Raw genomic sequence first — 19,483 nt, 5'->3', positions numbered from 1 at the left:
AGCTGATAATTGGAAACACTGGTGTTAATTTTAAGTTCCAAGCAGTTCAGAGAAGAAAGACATTAGCCGGAGGAATTAGGGAAATTTTTATGGCAGGGCAGAGATTTGATCTATTATTGAAAGAGTGATGAGTAGTGCTTTGTAATCAAGGAGAAGACAATGAAGGAAATTCACATGGAGGAAATGCCTTAAGAAATGGTGTATATTTGAGAATGAAAATTTCATACTTGAAGGAGAATGTGGAGATGTCTCTGCCTATATTAGACAGTTTATGTTGGATAGTATTGAAAGAGATATATGTAAAAATAGTTTGGAGCCATATCTTAAAGTACCTTAAATACAAAATGGTGGAGTTTGAAATTGACTCAAAAACAGGGGGAGCCATTTTAGGTTTTCATTATGCTCAGGCTAGAAGCACTATGAGAGCAAGAATCAATGTCTCTTTTGTTCACCACTGTATTTACAATGCCTAGCATATAGTAAGTACTCAATGAATATTAGTTGAATGAACAGACTGTAAAATGGAAGAGATTAGATTCAGGAAGATAATTTTTGAGGCCATTCCATGAAAGACCTGTCCCAGAGTGATAGCAGTGGGAATTAACATGAAAATTGGGATAAATATGATGAGCACAATACAAACTGTGGTTGTTCAAGAGCATCTTAAGTACTACTGAGGTCAGCACTGAAGCAGGTGATTGCCGAATTTTCTTTGGGTGTAGAATTATTATGAGCTCATGTACAGGGTGGAGTGGATGATTTGGTGGTCTGAGTAAGGACACAAAGCCGATTCAGAGGGTCTGAGAGGTTGGATAATTTTGATTTAGATTGTTTCATTCGGGAACGTGAATGACTTGGAGAAGTGTCATAATTCTTAGCAGACTAAGCAGACTAAGCAGACAAACAGTGGGCATTCTTTCAATGCATTATGCATTATACCAATAAGCAGACTGTCTTTAGGATTGTTCTCATCTCTAATGTGAGGACGATAATGGTAATTACTTCATAGGATTTTTATAAGAATTAAATGAGTTAATAAATGTAAAGCACTTAGTAGAGAACTTGCCACATAAAAAGAGCTTGATGAGGGGCTTCCCTGGTGGCGCAGTGGTTAAGAATCCGCCTGCCAATGCAGGGGACACGGGTTTGAGCCCTGGTCCGGGAAGATCCCACATGCCACGGTGCAGCTAAGCCCGTGCACCACAACTACTGAGCCTGCACTCTAGAGCCCATGCGCCACAACTACTGAGCTCATGTGCCACAACTACTAAAGCCCGCATGCCTTGAGCCTGTGCTCCACAACAAGAGAAGCCACCGCAATGAGAAGCCCGTGCACTGCATCGAAGAGTAGTCCCCGCTCACCACAACTAGAGAAAGCCTGTGTGCAGCAACGAAGACCCAATGCAGCCAAAGATAAATAAACTAAAAAAAAAAGAGCTTGATGAATATATTCTAGTGTAATTAATATTACTAGTTCAGCATTAACTTCTGGTTGAACATTTAACTGATCAATTATTACTAAAGCTCAACCAGTATTACAGATTTGGGGACTTCTTATGTATAGAGTAGAATACATTTCACACTCTTTTACCCTTTTTGGCCTTGGATTGGATCTATATTAAGATGACTATTCAGTGTCCTCAATCTATTGCATTTTGGCTGACCCTACTTAGGGGGAAAATAAACAATTAGTGTCTTTTAAAATAGCGTCATCTTATAAATTATTTGCTTGTGTGACTGGGGCATATTTGTTGATTGAAATAAATTTAGCATCAAACTATGGTTTTTGTATTTCTGCCAACATTGAAATATGCTTCTGAATTCTCAAAAAAAAGAAATAGCTTCAAATGTCTTCAGTGACATATGAACCACATTGTTGCCTTTAATTTAAATGCCTTTTTATTAAGAAAAAGAGAATCTTTATGCTTTTGCTATTTTCAGAAAATGAGGTCAGTTTAGAGATTAACTTGATTTGGAAGTTTAGAGAATAATTATCTTGATTAATGATTTACCTGAATCTATTAAGTCATTATTTTAGTTATGCTTAGAGTATAGTTATAATAATTTACCCAGGGTGATTCCTATAGATATTTATTATAAACATTGAAAAAATGTTTCAGTTATTGAATTTTTGCCCAAATATTTTTTTTTTACTTAAAGTATTATAGCTTTTAAGAAAATGGCATGAAGAAACAGATTGCCAGTTTGAATCCTGTCCCACTTTTTTTGCATGCTTTTTCTCAGTTAATAAAGGACATGATAATAGTACCAATTTCATAGTTTTGTTGTGAGGATTAAGTGAATTAGTACATGTGAAATGATTAAATATACTTGACATATATTAAATGCTCTATAAGTATTATCTATTATCATTACTGTTTGATTTTAGAAAATTATCACACTTGAGTGTCTTTTAAAAAAGTCTCTCACTTTACATTGTATGTGATCATGTGCATCTGTGTGTCTGCCAGTAGTATAACTGGTTATTTCAGGATGCCATATTTTGACTTGCAGCTTGCTTTTGAAAGGCTACTTAAAACATATATGAAATAAATTTTCAGTGTTGAAGACTGAATTTCCATATCTCTTATGGACTTGACAGATTTCTTTATTCATTCTAACAACTAGAGACACTAGATTCCTCCTATACTTTCCTTACTTTAGAAAATTCTTAAATAATATAAGACTACATAAAGATATTATTTATAGATGTCTATGGGTATTGAGACAAGAGGTTACTTTTTCAAAGAGGTGGTCATTCTCTTTAGTTGAATAGCACGTTTCTTATTTTAAATAATCTTATATATTTTACTTGTGTATAAGAAGACCATTTATATTTTAGACTGTAAGCTAGATGAGAGGCTATCCAACTTACCTTTATACTGAGGAGCAGATATTTCAAACCTCATAACTGATTGTGTCAAAAGATTGTAATAGATCGTAAGCTTCAATTTCCTATGTATGATCAGTTTTGCCACTATCCTTTACAATAGTTATGCCTGATTCTTGGACTGGTGGCATTTGTCATTTATTATACTGAGGCTGATTTTGGCTCTTAAAACGTCATCTTTTTGGTGAATAAGTATTCTCTAGTATGGTTTCTCTTCAGTTTTCTTGGTTCTATTACAGCCAGTTCTTCTCTCCCATGTGTTTAGAATTTATTTTAGTCACAAAGAATATATTCATAATCGTAAAATATTTTCTTTAAAAATCTATTTTGCATTGTATTTATCATCAGAGAAGAAAAGGGTTTTTTTTTGCAACTGATAGAAATAGATTTACTTTAATAATTTCAAGTCGAATATACACATTGATAGGCAATAACAAAATTTTAAGTCCTCTGTCATCCACTCGTTATTTATTTATTTACTTATTTTTACATTTATTTAATGTATTTACTTATTTATTTTTGGCTACGGTGGGTCTTCACTGCTGCATGCAGGCTTTCTCCAGCTGCGACAAGCGGGGGCTACTTTTTAGTTGCAGCGCACGGGCTCCTTATTGCTGTGGTTTCTCTTTGTTGAGGGACACGGGCTCTAGGTGCGTGGGCTTCAGTAGTTGTGGCATGCAAGCTCAGTAGTTGTGGCTCGCGGGCTCTAGAGCGCAGGCTCAGTAGTTGTGGTGCATGGGCTTAGTTGCTCTGTGGCATGTGGGATCTTCCCAGACCAGGGCTCGACCCCGTGTTCCCTGCGTTGGCCGGTGGATTCTTAACCACTGTGCCACCAGGGAGGTCCATCCACTCGGTTTTTAAAGTATTCAGTAATTTGTAATTTTTAGTTAAAAATTTTTTATTGCATAAAATACATAAAACAAGTCAATGTATTATTTACAGCTATAAACATGTTTAACCATGATTTTCATTAAATGTGTATGAAATACATAAACACCTTAATTTATGTATATATGATAATTACATAAAATAAAAATGCAATATATTATTCCCTGTATTTATTTTAAAATGCACACTTGGGCCATTGATTTAATATTTAGAATACTCCTTAGTTATTGAAGTTTTATTTTCCTTTTTGCAGATATTCAGAATTATTACCACTCTCACTTATTTATCATGACATGATTTTAGCAAACACAACCTATGTTTCATGCAAAACAGGAAAATTATTCTTGATGAAAAAACACCATTAGGGAACTTTACTTCATTAACAATGTATTTCCTGACATTGCTTAGATCTTAATTTCAGGTTTTCTATCTTGTGTCTCAATTTCCATTTTGTTTTAAAACATCTAACTGTGGGGTGTACCAATCAAGATCAATTTTCATTAGTAATTTTTGTTTTATATACAGCACAAATAATTTGAAAAAATAATGCATTTCTGTAGGCTAAGTAAAGAATTTTCAAAAAATTGAGTGATCATGATTACCTCTAAACCAGGGAAATACATTACAAAAGGAAGTTCATGTTTTTGCATTTGATGGGAATGCAATACATGCTGAAATCAATTGATATGGGAAAGTGAAGCTGAAATGGTTTTACTTTATTCTTGTTCTTTCCATAAATTACAGCCCTAACTCTTCTCCAGGCTTGAAGATACAGAAGGAGAAAGATCTAGGAGAGTTAAAGAAGAGATAGAAGAAAAGGGCCTGTGGCTGGGTTGACTTAGACTCAATCTCACAAATGTAATTACAGAGTCAAAAATAAAAATCAAAATTTTTTTTACTTCTTCGCATGTACTTACTTCTCTATTATGCCCTTAACACTAGGCCTAGATCATACATGTCATGTTTTTCTATACAGTGGATACATTTAGATTGCTAGAGATTTTTTCTTTTTTGCATATTAAGTGATAGCTTTGGATTGTTATAATGCTCTTTCCTGAGATGACTGTGTTCTAGTAAAGCATAAATGTGATCACTTAAACTCAGTCCTTGAACATTTTGAGGGTCATCTGATTTATATGCCACTGCATTAATCAGAAACCCTGGTTAATTAGAGCTACTGGGTTAACAGAAGTACTAGCATTCATGTAAGATATTATTTTTTGAAGAACACACCAACACATATTATTCTGTTTTATTAGATATTCATAACTATCCTATGGAATATAGAAATTTTAGTAGCTCTACTTTAAAGATGAGGAAACTGAGACTTGGTAAGCATAATATGATAAGAAATAGGATTGAAATTAAAACTTTTATGTAATCTTAAATATTATTTCATCTGAATGACCAGAGTTTACTGAAGTTACCTAGATCATTGGCTGATGTATGTACAATATGTCATATGTCCAAGAAGTTTAACAAGCTGTTGTATTATTTTCTGCAACTTCATCCATTGCAATAGCCAGTTTTTAAATTGTTTTTTATAATTATTGGAAATAATATTGCTATATATTTCCAAGATGTTAGATTATGATAAGTGAATTTATTTTGAAATGATTAATAATAAAATAAACAGTTGATAACATATAACTGAAGTTGATTCTAATACAGTCATAACATTGAATATAAGAATGAGTATAGATAAGAAGGGGAACACATGTGTGGGTGTGCATGCACGTGTTTACACACATTGTTGAAAGAGGGTTGTCACATGAAGACTATTTACCTTGTTTCCCTTACCTTAACTCTCATATACTCTACCACAACTTTTTCTGTGTTCTTTGGCCTTACTGTACTTGGGAAACCCCACACCATGCCCCTATTTAATTTCCACTGATTTGACTATTCATCTGACACCCTTAAAACAAGAGTGTATCAGGTATAGAGAATTCCCATGAAGTCAGCAAGAGGTTCCAACTATAGTCCTCTTTTCCTCAATACCCCTCCGTTTGTCATTCTCTTGGTGCCACTTTTTTTGTGAATAAGTCATATCCATATGTAACAGAAACCCCCTGTGTAGCTCGTAGTTTCAACCATCCTGATTTACTACCAAGACTTTACAAGAATGCTAATGAAGCATAAGACTGATTTATTTGTAAAGGTTTTTTTTTTAACATCTTTATTGGAGTATAATTGCTTTACAATGGTGTGTTAGTTTCTGCTTTATAACAAAGTGAATCAGTTATACATATACATGTGTTCCCATATCTCTTCCCTCTTGCATTTCCCTTCCTCCCACCCTCCCTATCCCACCCCTCTAGGTGGTCACAAAGCACCGAGCTGATCTCCCTGTGCTATGCGGTTGCTTCCCACTAGCTATCTATTTTACGTTTGGCAGTGTATATATGTCCATGCCACTCTATTGAAAGTTCCAACAGGGAGTAAAATGAAAGGAAAAATAAAGTGAAATTATAGTAATTCACTGCTCCAGGGTCATCTCAAACTGATCATGTGTTTAATATTTTATTTTATTAAAATTAAACAAAATAGTATAAATTTATATATTAAAATTGAGAAAAAATAAAATATAAAATTATCTGTGCCATCAGCAAATTAATCACTGCTTCTGCTTGAAGTAATAAGCATATCTCCTTAGAGTTACAAAATGCTCAGTCCTAATTATCATTTGGATAAATAATTCACTAATTTGATCAGTAAAGTAGCCCCTGTGAGTTCCTGTTATCTGAAAGAATAGAAAAATTTCTTTCTGTCTCATTTATAAACTTGAATAATAAAAAATTATAATATTACTCTAAAGTTTAAAGTGTATCAGCCAATAGCTGATGTAAATTCCATTTTGAGGCACCTTAATTATGTCTGCTCCAGAGTTTCCCTTTTTAGTAAATAACTATGGAATCAATTTCAAGTAAAACTGCTATTCAGAGCTTTGGGAAATCAAAAATATTAACTATAATTGAATCAAGGTATTGTTGAATAATGGCTACCCTTTAAATGGCATCAAACAAATACCCAAAAAACTAAACTCCCTGTGTCTTTTCAGAAGTAACAGCCACTGAATTTATAAATACTGTAAAATTTCTGACTCCCTTTTGATTTTTTCTTTTAAAAATTGGGTTACCCAACACAGCGTTATTGAAGCTTTCTTAGCCATATGGATACATTAAAGTTTAAATACTGGTTTCCTCTTTTAATGTGCCAAATTTTTATTTCAGATATGGTACACTGAAATTAGATTGCCTTAGGCTTAGTTTCCTTGTTCTACTTTGATAGTGCATTTTCCCTCTTCCTCCTGTCATTTCATCTTCTTTATATTTTCCTAAATTGTGAATAATTGTGAATTATAAAGAAGTGGACAGAATGATAAGTGTACATCTTTTGTTGCTTTAGAAATTTTACTCTGAGCCTCCCAGACCTCTCTACTTCCAAAATTATTCCCTATGCAAAATGATAAGTGAATGCAACATTGTGCCTTTGATTCCAAATTTCTCAGTCAGATAAGCAATAATTATTAAAAATATTTTCTGAACAATATTCTTTGGCTTCATTTAATCTGGTCTCAAACCTCTGTGATTCTAATGTCCTTGTGCTTTGGTCTCTGCATTTGAAATTAAGTATAAAATTCCTCCCATTACTAAGTGAAAATTTTACAATGTTCCAAATTAATATTTGCTTTACAATCCAAGCATAAAACATCATTAAAGAGCAAAACATATTTGCTGCTTGTCTTGTTAACACCAAAGTCAAGTACAGATTTTCTTCCCAGGGTAAGAGGTTATGAACTCTGCTTTATAGAAAACAGTAACTATGCCTTTAATCATTTAATACATATCATTAAGATAATTGGCAGTGTATTCACTGGAAGTCAGAAAACAAGCTTTAGAATTTCTGTGAATAACAGAAAATTTATTAAATATGCCAGGTATAATTCCAATACTTAAACAGCATATCACCTCTTTTTTAACACTGGAAGACAGAAGAATTGTTTTGGTTACTTATTTCATTTCTTATGATAGCAATTAAGTAAAAAAAAAAAAAATGGAAAGTTGCAAAATACTGTGACAACTTTTGATATGAATAATTACACTCAGGTAATTACATTCATGTCTATATAAAGAGATGACTGACATAATGGGCCATAAAATACAGTGAAGACAAGGGTCAAACTGGGTGAGCCAGGAGATCAGCTGGTATGATGAACCCTTCTCCCATTCACAATATACAAGCTTCATTCTAGCTACACCAATTCCTATTGTTTCCATGAATATCTCTGCTCATTCTTGTCTCTGCAACTTTGCTCATGTTATTCCTATCCCTAGTAATTCTCTAACTCTGATTTTTATGCATTGCCTTCCATTGCAAGTTCAGGGAGTCTTCCTTAACTGCTTCAATTTTTAAATATCTACCTTTTATCTGAAGTATTGATATTACAATATTTTCAGACTACACCACATAGTTCAGCATACAGTTTATATTATCATATTTTTTTCTTATTGTTTCACCAGTTAATCTATCCTCAATAGCTACATTGTAAACTGCTTGGGTATATGTTTGAATATTTGTATTTTTGGTGTTTACCACAGTTCTAAAAATAAAGAGTTTTTGATATTTTCTAAATGAAATAGTCCAATCTATATATTCTACCATGAAAACTGCTCAATGATTTTTTAATTTGGATCTTTGAGATTTTATTCTATTCTCCAAACCCACCTACAAGGTTTTGGAGGATTTACATACATATAATGGAGCTTTCATTTTTATCAATGTATAATATCACTTTATCTGACATTCATACATTGATAAATATGTTTTGAGAACCAAACTTTGTTGCAGACCTTGTATTAGATACTGGAATTAAAAGAATAAGAATACATAACAGATATCCTAATATATTTTATGATTTAGTAGGGAAGAGACCTCATGGGCCCCAGAAACTCTATCCATGAATCCTAGGTATTCATGGACCTCATTTTGGGAGACGATGATAAAGCAACTTTAAAAGATGTATTTAGAGATTTAAGAAGAGAATACAGAGAGAATGCTGCCTCCAAAGTTAAAATAGGAGATAATTAAAGAATTAGAATGTGGTCAGAGCATTACATGCTGTGATGAGGTTAAGTGAAATGAGAAATGAAAATGAAATTGTCCACTATATTTAGCAATTAGGCTACTACTGACAATCGTAGAGCAGTTTAATTGGAATGGCAAGAGCATAAACAAGATGGCAGTGATCTCAGAAATGAAGGTTAAGTGAGAAAATTTCTCTTCCTGGAGAGGGGGATTAATGGAAGGAGAGATATTAAATTATGGAAACATGAGGTTTTCAATGCAACGTGTGCACTAAAAAGTAACTAAGGGGCAGGGCTTACAGAGCCCACTCACCTGGCCCAGCCGCTGTGCCAGGCTGCAGGAGAAGCACACTCCACATGCACCTGCTGGGGTTCCTTCAAGACGGCGGAGGAGTAAGACATGGAGATCTCCTTCCTCCCCACAAATACATTAAAAATATATCTACATGTGGAACAACTCCTACAGAACACCTACTGAAGGCTGGAAGAAGACCTCAGACTTCCCAAAAGCAGCCTCAGGAGCAGCAGATTAAATCTCCACAAGCAACTTGATGTACCCTGAATCTGTGGAATACCTGAATAGACAAGGAATCATCCCAAAATTGAGGCGGTGGACTTTGGGAGCAACTGTAGAATTGGAGTTTGCTTTCTGCATCTAATTTGTTCTGGTTTTATGTTTATCTTAGTTTAATATTTAGAGCTTATTATCATTGGAATACTTGTTTATTGATTTGGTTGCTCTCTTCCATTTTTTAACATATATATATATATATATATTTTTTTCCTTTTTCCCTTTTAGCGAGTGTGTATGTGTATACTTCTTTGTGTGATTTTGTGTATACCTTTGTTCTTGCCATTTGGCCTACAGTTTGAACTATCAGTTTTTTTGTTTTTTTGTTTTTATTTAGTTTAGTATTTACCAGTTGTTATCATTGGTGGAATTGTTATTTGGTTTGGTTGCTCTCTTCTTTCTTTCTCTCTTTCTTTTTTTAAATTACTTTTTAATTTTTTTATTTTTAATAACTTTTATCTATTTTAATAAATTTATTTTATTTTATTTTATTATTTTTTCTTTCTTTCTTTTTTTCTCCCTTTTCTACTGAGCCATGTGGTTGACAGGGTCTTGGTGCTCTGGCCAGTTTCAGGCCTGAGCCTCTGAGGTGGGAGAGCCGAGTACAGGACATTGGTCCACCATAGACCTCCCAGGCCCATGTAATATCAAATGGCGAAAGCTCTCCCAGAGATCTCAATCTCAATGCTAAGACCCAGCTCCAGTCAACGACCAGCAAGCTACAGTGCTGGAGATGCTATGCCAAACAACTAGCAAGACAGGAACACAAACCCACCCATTAGCAGAGAGTCTGCCTAAAGGCAAAACAAGATCACAGACACCCCAAAACACACAACAGGATGCAGTCCTGCCTACCAAAAAGACAAGATCCAGTCCCCTCCACCAGGAAGCCTACAAAACCCACTGAACCAACCTCATCCACTGGGGGCAGACACCAAAAACAGTGGGAACTACGAACCTGCACTCTATGAAAAGGAGACACCAAACACAGTTAGTTAAGCAAAATGAGGAGACAGAGAAATACACAGCAGGTGAAGGAGCAAGGTAAAAACCCACCAGACCAAACAAATGAAGAGGAACTAGGCAGTCTACCTAGAAAAGAATTCAGAGTAATGATAGTAAAGATGATCCAAAATCTTGGAAATAGAATGGAGAAAATACAAGAAACGTTTAACAAAGACCTAGAAGAACTAAGGAGCAAACAAACAATGATGAGCAACACAATAAATGACATGAAAAAATTCTCTAGAAGGATTCAATAGCAGAATAACTGAGGCAGAAGAACGGATAACTGACCTGGAAGATAAAAGAGTGGAAATAACTATCACAGAGCAGAATAAAGAAAAAAGAATGAAAAGAACTGAGGACAGTCTCAGAAAACTCTGGGACAACATTACATGCACCAACATTCGATTATAGGGGTCCCAGAAGAAGAAGAGAAAAAAAAAAAGGACTGAGAAAATAATTGAAGAGATTAGAGTTGAAAACTTCCCTAATGTGGGTAAGGAAATAGTCAATCAAGTCCAGGAAACACAGAGAGTCCCACACGGGATAAATCCAAGGAGAAACATGCCAAGACACATATTAATTAAACTATCAAAAATTAAATACAAAGAAAAAATATTAAAAGCAGCAAGAAAAGAGCAACAACTAACATACAAAGGAATCCCCATAAGGTTAACAGCTGATCTTTCAGCAGAAACTCTGAAAGCCAGAAGGGAGTGGCAGGACATATTTAAACTGATGAAAGGAAAAACCTACAACCAGGATTGCTCTACCCAGCAAGGATCTCATTCAGATGTAACGGAGATATTAAAACCTTTACATATAAGCAAAAGGTTAGAGAATTCAGCACCACCAAACCAGCTTTACAACAAATGCTAAAGGAACTTCTCTAGGCCGCAAACACAAGAAAAGGAAAAGACCTACAATAACAAACCCCAAAGAATTAAGAAAATGGTAAGAGGAACATACATATCGATAATTACCTTAAATGTAAATGGATTAAATGCTCCCACCAAAAGACATAGACTGGCTGAATGGATACAAAAACAAGACCCATACATATGCTGTCTACAAGAGACCCACTTCAGACCTAGGGACACATACAGACTGAAAGTGAGGGTATGGAAAAAGATATTCCATGCAAATGGAAATCAAAAGAAAGCTGGAGTAGCAGTTCTCATATCAGACAAAATAAACTTTAAAATAAAGACTATTGCAAGAGACAAAGAAGGACACTACATAATCATCAAGGGATTGATCCAAGAAGAAGATATAACAAATGTTAATATTAATGCACCAAACATAGGAGCACCTCAATACATAAGGCAAATGCGAACAGCCATAAAAGGGAAAATCAACAGTAACACAATCATAGTAGAGGACTTTAACACTCCACTTTCACCAATGGAAGGTCATGCAAAATGAAAATAAAAAAGGAAACACAAGCTTCATATGATACATTAAACAAGATGGAATTAATTGATATTTATAGGACATTCCATCAAAAAACAACAGAATACACTTTCTTCTCAAGTGCTCATGGAACATTCTCCAGGATAGATCTTAGCTTGGGTCACAAGTCAAGCCTTGGTAAATTTAAGAAAATTGAAATCGTATGAAGTAACTTTTCTGACCACAACGCTATGAGACTAGATATCAATTACAGGAAAAAATCTGTAAAAAATACAAACACATGGAGACTAAACAATACACTACTAAATAACCAAGAGATCACTGAAGAAATCAAAGAGGAAATAAAAAATACCTAGAAACAAATGACAATGAAAACACGATGACCCAAAACCTATGGAATCCAGCAAAAGCAGTTCTAAGAGGGAAGTTTATAGCAATATAACCCCACCTCAAGAAACAAGAAACATCTTAAATAAACAATCTCACCTTACACCTAAAGCAATTAGAGAAAGAAGAACAAAAAAAGCCATAGTTAGCAGAAGGAAAGAAATCATAAAGATCAGATCAGAAGTAGATGAAAAAGAAATGAAGGAAACAATAGCAAAGATCAGTAAAACTAAAACCTGATTCTTTGAGAAGATAAAGAAAATTGCTAAACCATTAGCCAGACTCATCAAGAAAAAAAAGGGAGAAGACTCAAATCAACAGAATTAGAAATGAAAAAGGAGAAGTAACAACTGACACTGCAGAAATACAAAGGATCATGAGAGATTACTACAAGCAACTCTATGCCAATAAAATGGACGACCTGGAAGAAATGGACACATTCTGAGACAAACACAGCTTCCGAGATTGAACCAGGAAGAAATAGAAAATATAAACAGACCAATCACAAGCACTGAAATTGAGACTGTGATTAAAAACCTTCCAACAAACAAAACTCCAGGACCAGATGGCTTCACAGGCGAATTCAATCAAACAGTTAGAGAAGAGCTAACACCTATCCTTCTCAAACTCTTCCAAAATATATCAGAGGGAGGAACACTCCCAAACTCATTCTATGAGGCCACCATCACCCTGATACCAAAATCAGACAAAGATGTCACAAAGCAAGAAAACTACAGGCCAATATCAATGATGAACATAGATGCAAAAATCCTCAACAAAATACTAGCAAACACAATCCAACAGCACATTAAAAGCACAATATACCATGATCATGTGGGTTTTATCCCAGGAATACAAGGATTCTTTAATATATGCAAATCAATCACTGTGATAAACCATATTAAAAAATTGAAGAAGTAAAACCATATGATCATCTCAATAGATGCAGAAAAAGGTTTTGACAAAATTCAACACCCAATTATTATGAAAAAAACCCCAGAAAGTAGGCATAGAGGGAACTTACCTCAACATAATAAAGGCCATATATGACAAACCCACAGCAAACATCATTCTCAATGGTGAAACTGAACCCATTTCCACTAAGATCAGGAACAAGCCAAGGTTGCCCACTCTCACCTCTATTATTCAACATAGTTTTGCAAGTTTTAGCCACAGCAATCAGAGAAGAAAAAGAAATACAAGGAATCCAAATCGAAATGAAGAAATAAAACTGTCACTGTTTGCAGATGACATGATACTATACATAGACAATCCTAAAGATGCTACCAGAAAACTACTGGAGCTAATCAATGAATTTGGTAGAGTAGCAGGATACAAAATTAATGTACAGAAATCTCTTGCATTCCTATACACTAATGATGAAAATTCTGAAAGAGAAATTAAAGAAACACTCCCATTTTCCCTTGCAACAAAAAGAATAAAATACCTAGGAATAAACCTACCTAAGGAGACAAAAGTCCTGTATGCAGAAAATTATAAGACACCGATGAAAGAAATTAAATTTGATACAAACAGATGGAGAGATATACCATGTTCCTGGATTGGAAGAAGCAACATTGTGAAAATGACTCTACTACCCAAAGCAATCTACAGTTTCAGTGCAAACCCTATCAAACTACTAATGGCATTTATCACAGAACTTGAACAAAAAATTTCACAATTTGTATGGAAACACCAAAGACCCTGAACAGCCAAAGCAATCATGAGAAAGGAAAACGGAGCTGGAGGAATCAGGCTCCAAGTCTTCAGCATATATTACAAAGCTACAGTAATCAAGACAGTATGGTACTGGCACAAAAACAGAAATATAGATCAATGGAGCAGGATGAAAAGCCCAGAGATAAACCCACGCACGTATGGTCACCTTATGTTTGACAAAGGAGGCAGGAATATACAATGGAGGAAAGACAGCCTCTTCAATAATTGGTGCTGGGAAAACTCTACAGCTACATATAAAAGAATGAAATTAGAACAATCCCTAACACCATACACAAAAATAAACTCAAAATGGATTAAAAACCTAATGTAAGGCCAGACACTATAAAACTCTTAGAGGAAAACATAGGCAGAACACTCTATGACGTAAATCACAGAAAGATTCTTTTTGACCCATCTATAGAAATGGAAATAAAACCAAAAATAAATAAATGGGATCTAGTGAAACTTAAAAGCTTTTGCACAGCAAAGGAAACCATAAGCAAGATGAAAGACAACCCTCAGAATGGGAGAAAATACTTGCAAACGAAGCAACTGACAAAGGATTAATCTCCAAAATTTACAAGCAGATCATGCAGCTCAGTATCAAAAAAACAAACAACCAAATCCAAAAATTGCCAGAAGACCTAAATAGATACTTCTCCAAAGAAGATATACAGATTGCCAACAAACACATGAAAGGATGCTCTGTGTCACTAATCATTAGAGAAATGTAAATCAAATGTACAATGAGGTATCACCTAACACATGTCAGAATGGCCATCATCAAACAATCTACAAACACTAAATGCTGGAGAGGGTGTGGAGAAAAGGGAACCCTCTTTCACTGTTGTTGGGAATATAAATTGATACAGCCACTATGGAGAACAGTATGGAGGTTATTTAAAAAACTAAAAATAGAACTACCATACGACCCAGCAATTCCACTACTGGGCATATACCCTGAGAAAACCATAATTCAAAAAGACTCATGTACCACAATGTTCATTGCAGCTCTATTTACAATAGCCAGGACATGGAAGCAACCTAAGTGTCCATCGACAGACGAATGGATAAAGAAGATGTGGCACAAATATACATTGGAATATTACTCAGCCATACAAAGAAATGAAATGGAGGTATTTGTAGTGAGGTGGATGGACCTAGAGACTGTCAGACAGAGTGAAGTAAGTCAGAAAGAGAAAAGCAAATACCATATGCTAACACATATATATGGAATCTAAAAAAAAAAAAAAAGATTCTGAAGAACCTAAGGGCAGGACAGGAATAAAGACGCAGACATAGAGAATGGACTTGAGGACACGGGTAGGGGGAAGGGTAAGCTGGGACGGAGTGAGAGAGTGGTATGGACATATATACACTACCAAATGTAAAAAGATCACTAGTGGGAAGGAGCCACATAGCATTGGGAGAGCAGCTCGGTGCTTTGTGTCCACCTAGAGGTGTGGGATTTGGAGGGTGGGAGGGAGGCACAAGAGGGAGGAGATATGGGGATATATGTTGCATATGTATAGCTGATTCACTTTGTTATAAAGCAGAAACTAACACACCACTGTAAAGTAATTATACTCCAATAAAGATGTTAAAAAAAAAAGTAACCTAAATTTTGTTATGTTGGCAACTGCCAAATAGCATCCTAGAAGCATAATTTTTTAAAAAGTAAAATATCTTTCAGCAAGTAAAGGAGAGCAAAGACTGAATTTACCATGGTGTAAAAAAAGAGAAACCAACAAATACATGATATAGGCTCATAGGCCTTTCCCAGGGAAATTATGAGGAATATACCAACTCATAACCTCAAGAACAGGGGCAGTATGCAATTCTTTTTCTGTGTATCCTGGAGCCACCAGAACTGAGATCACAAATGTTCATCCATTGTAAGTACTAGCTAAACTGAATTGAGACAATAGAGCAGAATGCTTAAGAGCATAAGAGAAAGGCCAGGTTTCACGCTCTGATTCCAGCTCTTATCAGACAAATAATTTGTCCTTAGTTTCCTTCTCTTCAAATGGAGATAATGGTTGTATTTGTGTCAGGGTTATTGTCAGCATTAAATGACATAATGCATATAAAATGCCTATTCCAATCACTTAGTAAGCACTCAATGAATGTTAGATATTTGTAGTAATGATAATGGTATTAAATATAACACTAAAGTATTTTATCAGTGAAAGAAAGCCTTAATCAATTCACACTCTATATGAAAATTTATGTAAATATTTTTACATCTACTATATCTCACCAGAAAGCTTTTGTTCTGTAACACCAAGACTCAAACAGGATGCTAATGAATATAAAAAATAAAAAACTAGTGTTCAGAAACTTAATTAAATTAATTGGATTTGATCTTGATTATGTAAAACTGGATTTCTATGTTTAATCATAGTATGGTTAAGTTGATTATTTGGTCTCTGTTCTGTACAGTCCTTACAGAGTAAAAATTATCACTGAAGAAATTTAATTTTTTGACTCTTATTCTCAACATTATGTATATATTTATTACTACAGCTATCAAAAATCAGAAATTCTCAGTATTTTCTTATTTACAATATAAATTCAACCTATTAAGAATTATTTCTAGATGTATTATATTTCTGGAATACAACTCTATGGTCAAGAAACTTACTACTGTATGTTACTGATAACTGTGAAAATAGATAAAATTTTAAATGGGTCACCCAAACCTACCAGAAATAGTGCAGGATGTATTACATCAAGGTGGTTAAGAACAAAAGCTTGGGCATAAGATAGACCTAGGCTAGAATACTGCCTCTTGTCCTTACTGTTTCTTAGTTTCCTCATTGGTAAAGTGTGGAGAGTAATTGTATCTTCATTAAATAAAATAATGCATTACATTGCTTACTCCAGTGCCTGACACTGCGTAAAAATTCAACAAATGTTAAGTCATTATCATTATTTGAAAAAAATCTCAGGTTTCATTATATGCTTGTGATGTATCACTGTGTCACATTTGTGTAGATATTGATTAACTCTAAAACACTGTGGTAAAATCCTGATTTAAATTATTCACTCTTGCATTAATCTCAGCAATTCAAATCTTTGGATTGAATTTTAAAATGTAGATCTTGTACTGAATATAATTTCATTCAAATGCATCAAAGATGTATTACACTTTCAGTGGGAATTTAAGGGGATACCCAGTTCAATTCTATTAGCTAACTCATGTTGATAACTATATCTTATCTTTATTTTACAAATGTAATCAATTTGATTTTTAGATACATCAAGATACTGAATGTTATATTCAATACTTAAGAGAACAGTGTTGTCCATAAAGGCAGGGGGCACATGTTGTTGTTGCTTTTTGTTGTAGTTGTTACTTTGTTTGCTTTATTTTTAGAAAATGGATATTTAGTATTTTTTCTAAAATACTGAAATAGTCATCATGGGATAAATCCAGAAATGTGTTGGGCTTCCCTCTCTTAATCTTGATGTTAATATTATTTTTATTTCAATTCATATAGAACAGAGTGCTCCCCCATATATATACATATTTTTGTTGTTTTTGTTTGTTTGTTTAAGGTTTCTAAAGTCACTAATGGATTCAAATTGAAAACATTTAACTGGGGGGGGTGGGGCATTGGGAGTTGTGTGGTGGGACAAGGATACATTCATGGGATCTGTTGCTTGGACCATCCAGAAATTGGGATGTTGATTTTGTTTATCACATATGTCCCATGTATAACTAGGTGTGAATGAATTGAGTTTATGTGTGCATATAGAAAACCATTAAATGACTATCCAATATTTTTATTAATTATTATTTTCATCATCATTATCATTGGTTATGCAGTTTTGAGGCACGTCGATTATTGCTACTGAGGTTATATTTTTTCCACATAAATACTGTCTGTGACATCAGAAATCCAAAGTAAAAAACATTTTGTGGTAAATATCTGTGCTCATGTATTAATTTTCTATTCTGCTGTAACAAATTACCACAAATTTACTGCCTTAAACAACACAAATGTATTTATTATCTTACAGTTCTAGAGATAATAAGACAGAAAAAAAGTTTCACTAAGATGAAACCAAGGTGTTGGTAGGGCTGTATTCCTTCTGGAGAACCTAGGGAGAATCAATTTCCTTGACTTTTCCAGTTTCTGAAGGCCACCTACATTTCTCGCATGTGGTCCCACATCAATCTGACCTCTGCTTCTGTAATAGCATCCCTGTATCTATCTCTGACCGTCCTGCCTCCTTAGGGACCCTTGTGATTACACTGAGCTCACTCAGATAATTCAGGATAATGTTCTCCTATTAAGATCACATTGCAAAATCCCTTTTGCCATGTAAGGAAACATTCCCAGGTTCCATTGTTTGGATGTGGGCATATTCGGGAGGCCATTATTCTGCCTACCACAGCTTGTGTGTTTTCAGGGGATAAAAGTTTAATGGCTTGATATATGAATGTCTTCAATTTAAATACTTGTACTTTGATAATGGTGAAGGGTGATTTTCTGGTTTCTAGTTATAAGTGATAGGAAATTCATTTTAAGACACTGATGCTTTAGAATTTCCATTGACCTTAACGATTATAATACCAGTTAAAAATGAAACACTGTTCCATAATTTAGTGTTGTTCATCTGTAGACTAGATATGGTCAAATATTTCTAATGATTTATTAATTAACCTTTAGCCCTTTGTTGCCATACGTATTTTTAAGTAATTTATGGCAATTGCCTTACCCAAAGTGTATTTCAGAAGCTTAGGTTTTTGTTTTATTCAATAACTTGGTCTGAGATTGGGTTATCTCAGCAGAACAAAATAATTTTGCCTCAAAATAGTAAAAAATTTAAATGTATGGAAGTATCCCTTTCTGTTTCAAGAGGATGAGAGACATGTTTTTCTCTTTCTTTTAAATGGTTAAAACGGGCTTTTTTTGTGGTTGTTCCCTATCAGCTTCGAAGGTCATGGTTGAGGCCAGGGCTGAGCCTCTTGAATAATGTTTACAGTGTTTTCAAATGACTTAAAAATGGGCTAAATTGTTTTGATTCTATAGTAGTAAAGGTCAGAGAGAAAATCAGTTTAGTCAGTCTTGTCTAGTTCCTAAGTACACATAGTAAAATATGCTATAAAGTACAGTGAGGAATTTTTAACTTTAAAAGAAATTGGTAGCATAGTGATTAGAATGCTTGTCATGTGTATTTAAATTGCTGGCCAAGGACTTTGAAATATGGGTTAATATTAAAGGTTTCAGACCAATCACTCTTTCCTTTTTATGTTTTCACTCTTAGTCACATTAGACTACATTATTTATATGAAAAATATTTTAATTTATCCCCGTTTCAAGTTACTGGGCATAGTTACTGTGTGTGGGAGAGTAAGGAGAGAAAATACTCATGATTTCCAGTTGTTACATACATGATCTGAAAAGCCTATATTTACTCTGGTTTAAGATTTTATTCTCCTTCTCAGGAATCACTTAGGAACAAAATAAGTAAATAAACTGTTCTCTCTTGTGGCTTAATCCTAGTGAACTT

The 19,483-nt window shown here is 34.3% G+C and overlaps 1 long non-coding RNA gene across 1 annotated transcript in view; it reads left to right on the top strand.

Annotated features, from left to right (window-relative positions):
- LOC309620800 overlaps positions 1 to 19,483 on the top strand; it is a 102,876-nt gene that overhangs the window by 70,324 nt on the left and 13,069 nt on the right. The window contains exon 3 of the long non-coding RNA XR_014239639.1: positions 4,523 to 19,483. This exon is cut by the window's right edge and continues 13,069 nt beyond it. This is a non-coding gene — a long non-coding RNA (uncharacterized lncRNA). The remainder of the gene's footprint in view (positions 1 to 4,522) is intronic.

Source organism: Balaenoptera borealis (genome assembly GCF_965194805.1).
Source record: "Balaenoptera borealis genome assembly, chromosome: X".
In the NCBI taxonomy this organism is placed as follows: Eukaryota; Metazoa; Chordata; class Mammalia; order Artiodactyla; family Balaenopteridae; genus Balaenoptera; species Balaenoptera borealis.
The sequence above is the reverse complement of the archived record's forward strand: the minus strand, read 5'-3'. Positions and strand labels throughout refer to the sequence as shown.